Raw genomic sequence first — 5,000 nt, 5'->3', positions numbered from 1 at the left:
TTTAATCAGCGTCAAAACCACATGACGGCAGAAAGCGTGGCATTTGTGTCGGTATTAATTATTGGTCCAATCCATTTTCGCTGTTGGCTTAATCGAGTCCATTTTGGTTAGCGTTTAATTTATTGACAGAATATTTGGGTCCGTTATCGAAAGTATGTAGTTATAGAGAATCTTTCACTGAATGAGTCAATGAGTTATATCATTCATTATTCATTCTTTTCGCGAGATATGTAATCTATATTTAATAAAGAGCAAGTAAGGCTCTCTCTCTCTCTCTCTCTCTCTCTCTCTCTCTCTCTCTCTCTCTCTCTCTCTCTCTCTCTCTCTTTATATATATATATATATATATATATATATATATATATATATATATATATATATATATATATATATATATATATTACTGATCACGCTCCCCATCCCACGGGTAGGGGGGGGGAGAAGAAATTGGTCATACCCTAGTAAGAGAGGGGGCTATGTGTGCATATCTATCTTAATAATAAGCCGACATTTTTGACAGGTCACGTACTCTAGTCAAGGACTAATCAAAGTACTACTAGTTATGCTATTGAAGTTCACATGGTCAGTCACCTTCTGACAGAAAAAAAAAAAAAATCTTTGAGACAGTGAATCTGGGACCGAAAGACAAGTTTTTCCATTTGTTTCTTCCATGCACCTGATTTAAAGGTTTAAAGGCCACTTATGAATGGCATAGGCAAGGGGCAGTGACATTACCCTATCAAGCAGGACAATGTCCTAAAGACAGACCATACATACATATGATCTACGCCCCAGGGCCCTCTCCACCCAAGCTAGGACCAAGGTTGCTGATGACTCACATGTTGGACATACAGGCTCCCCCAAACCCCCTATCTTTAGTTCAAAAGGATGGTGAGGTTACAGCGACCAAACAAACTAAAGAGATTGAACGGGACTCGAACCGCAGTCTGGCGTTCACCAGTCAGAGACGTTACCACATTGGCCACCACAACCCTAACAACCCCAAGCACAAATTGATACTTTTTATATATTTCTTTCTGTAAGATAGTAACTGCTTTCGGAATAGCTTAACTTATACACTTAAAAATTTGCCGTAAAAAACGGTAAAAATCCTGGAATAAATGTTGCCAGGCATTTACCGTTTTAAAAACAGATATATTGACGTGAAGAAGTGATATTACGGTCACCAAACCGTATAAAATACTAACAAAGTATGGTAAGATTACGTTCGCCTGTATTTACTAAAATTTCCGATTAATGTTACGCTTTTTATAACAGTGAATATAGATGTACTCGAATTACAGGTAAAATAACCGGTAAAACACATAAAACACATTCAACTACATATATCATTTTATGCAATTTATACAATTTTTACGTATCCTCTTAAAAACCGTACTTTTAATCGGAATTTCTCTGTAAAAATATACTATACTCAGCCGTATTTCAGTAAAATACAGGCGACCGTAATTTTACCCTACTTTGTTAATATCTTTTAAGGGTTCGTGACCGTAATATCACTCCTTTAAGGTCAATATAACCGTTTTTAAAACGGTAAAAACCTGAAATAAATGTTGCCAGGTATTTAGCATAATTTTTAATATAAATTTTTAACATTGTGATATTATGAATAACTTACTGTATTATCAAGAGAATAATAACTGTGCAGTAAAATGATTTTCCCCAATAGTGAAATCATCGTATATACAATTCCAACTCGTACCTGAAAAGAAAAGAGAAACAAAGTTAATTTTCTTTCAACAAAAGTTCTTGATATAAGCAAATATGGTGATAAAAAGTAGCAGACATTTTTATGTGATATTATCATTATATCTCTGTATATTTTTAATGTTCGAAACGCAGGCAGAAATTAATCGACGATTATACCTTGGCAGGCATTTGCAAGAACCATGCAGAGTTTGTAATACCACACGAACATTATTATTATTATTATTATTATTATTATTAGTAGTAGTAGTAGTAGTAGTAGTAGTAGTAGTAGTAGTAGTAGTAGTAGTAGTAGTAGTAGCTAAGCTACAACCCTAGTTGGAAAAGCAGGATGTTATAAGGCCAAGGGCTGCAACAGGAAAAACTAGCCCAGTGAAGAAAATAAATAAGGTAATAAACTACAAACTACAAGAGAAGTAATGAACAATTTCTATAAAATATTTTAAGAAAAGTAACATTAAAAGCTTGCCCAGCTGACGTTCTGATGAATATCTTTTCTGATGGAACCGGAACTAAAACCCGACACCTTTAACCTTTAAAATGTCTTCGATGTTTTCATATGCATTCGAGTTTATATAAAATAAAATACAAATGAAGGAAAGCAATGAGTACGTACTCGTTTGCCTTTCAAAAGAGTAATTTCCATATTGTTTTTTTCCTCATTCCAAAAACTTGGTTTTTTTTTCCCCCTGAATTCCTACAATCCCTTGCGAGCCTTTGAAGGAATAATTGAGTGCAAATTAGATAAAGAGTCTTTTAAGAGACCTGCAAAGGGCAAAGGAATGAAAAGCAGGGTTTAATGGACGCGGGTCCTCTCTCGTCCTGTCTTCCAATTAATAATAATAACAAGAAGAGCTCACTGAAAAGTGCAGACCTCCGCCACGTCAGCTTATTTCTCGAAACCAGCGTGCCTTTCCCAGAATCAATTAATCATTTCCAGCTCTTTATATAACAGTTTAAAATCCCTGCAAGTTTCATTACTTTACGATTAAAATTGTGGCCCTATGGTTGATGACCAGAATTTGACGTTTTGTTTGACCTTGACCTTCGAACTTAACAGCTCTTTACATAACAGTTTAAAACCCCTGCAAGATTCATTACTTTAAAATTGTGGACATGGTTGATGACCGGAATTTAACCTTTTGCTTGATCTTGACCCTGGACTCGACCTTGACCTTCGACCTTAACATGTATTAATTGGCAAGGATTTTCATACACTCAAATATGAACCGAGTTGGAAGTCTCTGTGACAACGATGTCCAAACATATGGCTGATTACGTGAATTGGGACATTTTACTTAACCGTGACCTTGAACTTTGACCCTCACGATATCATCAGTTAGAAATAGATGTAGAATGATTGACAGATGAGACGAAAGAAAACAAAATTAATTCTGTCAAAATTATTCTCTGCAGATTTACCTAAGTCTTCATAAAAGCAATTTGGATTAAACTTTTCTCTTAATAAACATCTTCAAGGAGACCTAAAACTCCAATTATACTAAATCATGGACAAATTATTATAATTATTCTCGCTTTTGCCCCTAAAATCTCTATTATTATAAGCCAAGAAATTGTACTCCAAGATAATAGAAATACTGTGGATGGTAAGAAAGGAACATGAAGGTAGAATAGAGAATAGAAAAGGGGGAGGAAATAGGAGTAGGAGTATAATCAAGATAAGAGAAATACTGTAGATGGTGAGATTTTAGAAAAGAGAAGAGAAAATAGAATAGAATAGAAAATGAGGAGGAGAGGGGGAGGAAGTAAGAGTAGGAGTATAATTATGGGGGAGGTGAATGAATGGAAATGAATGAGAGAAATCGATTAACATGACGAGACATTGGGACAGAAGTCTCATTAACCCGATCATGAATGACTTTAATTGCATTAGTATTTTTTTTTCTTTTTTTTCTCTTATCTAAATCACGCAAAAGATTAAGCTTCGTCAGTTCTCTTCTCAATTGTTTTAATCTTTTACTTGACTCAGTTTATTTCAATTTATTTTTCAGATTTATGTAAGACTTCAGTTAAAGATTCAGATATGTTTTCGATTTCATTCTTGACGTTTTAACGGGGTGATATACGTATAAATTCACACACGCATACACAGGTACAACACCCCCTATATATATATATATATATATATATATATATATATATATATATATATATATATATATATATATATATATATATATATATATATATTATATATATATATATATATATATATATATATTTATATATACACTCACACATATATAAGCATAGGCTATGTTTGGATGACAAAAGAACACTTGTAGTCCAAATTGCAATATACATCAACAACGTCCAAATTTCATCTTTGTCGTATCTTTCATAAGCTTTTTTTAGGTATGGGTTGTGGTGGACGATGTGGTAACGTCCGGTCCCGCTCAAACTCGTAAGTTCATTTGGTCGCTGCAACCTCACCATCCTTGTGAGCTAAGGATGGGGTTGTTTTGGGGGAAGCCCATAGGTCTATCTGCCAAGTCATCAACACCCATTGCCTGGCCCTCCTTGGTGCTAGCTTGGGTTGAGATGTGACTTGGGCGCTGATCCTATGTACAGTATATATGGTCAGGGCATTGTCCTGCTTGATAGGGCAATGTCACTGTCCCTTGCCTCTTCCATTCATGAGCGGCCTTTAAACCCTTTAAAACATATAGCCCATAAACAGTTCTTCCTTTTTAACATTGAACTTTTTAAACAATTAATTATAACAAAAACTTGAACCACACGACATATTTCTGATCTAACCTCACAATTTTAACTTTCTATCAATCTTTCCGTCGACTATTTTATTATCTATACTAAAATCTTAGCTTCTACCTTCCCTGATAAAATAAGACATAAAAATATAAACAAACATCAGTTCAATGAAAACCTAATTCAAATGTTTATATCAAATAATTCAACTGGGCTCCACAAGACACTAGAAGAGTTAGAAGACCCAGGCCGACATGGCTGAGGACTATGAAGCGTAAAGTAGCAGATGATGAATGAAGAAGTATTACTTTGAAAGCTTAAGATAGAAATGACTAGCGATATCTATCGGAGGCCCTTTGCGTCAATAGGCGTAGTAGATGCATGGTGATGATGATATCAAATGTTTTACTCTAAGAAAAATTTAACTGTAACTATCCGAAACAAATTCTCGATAACATTTATAGGTCATTTAAATTATTTATAACACATTTTATGGTCCATTAGAAATTTTTAATTAACCTACAGAAGAGGGAGACGGTACC

The sequence above is a fragment of the Palaemon carinicauda genome, chromosome 29 (genome assembly GCF_036898095.1).
Source record: "Palaemon carinicauda isolate YSFRI2023 chromosome 29, ASM3689809v2, whole genome shotgun sequence".
Classification (NCBI taxonomy): domain Eukaryota; kingdom Metazoa; phylum Arthropoda; class Malacostraca; order Decapoda; family Palaemonidae; genus Palaemon; species Palaemon carinicauda.
This window is presented reverse-complemented; position numbering follows the sequence as displayed.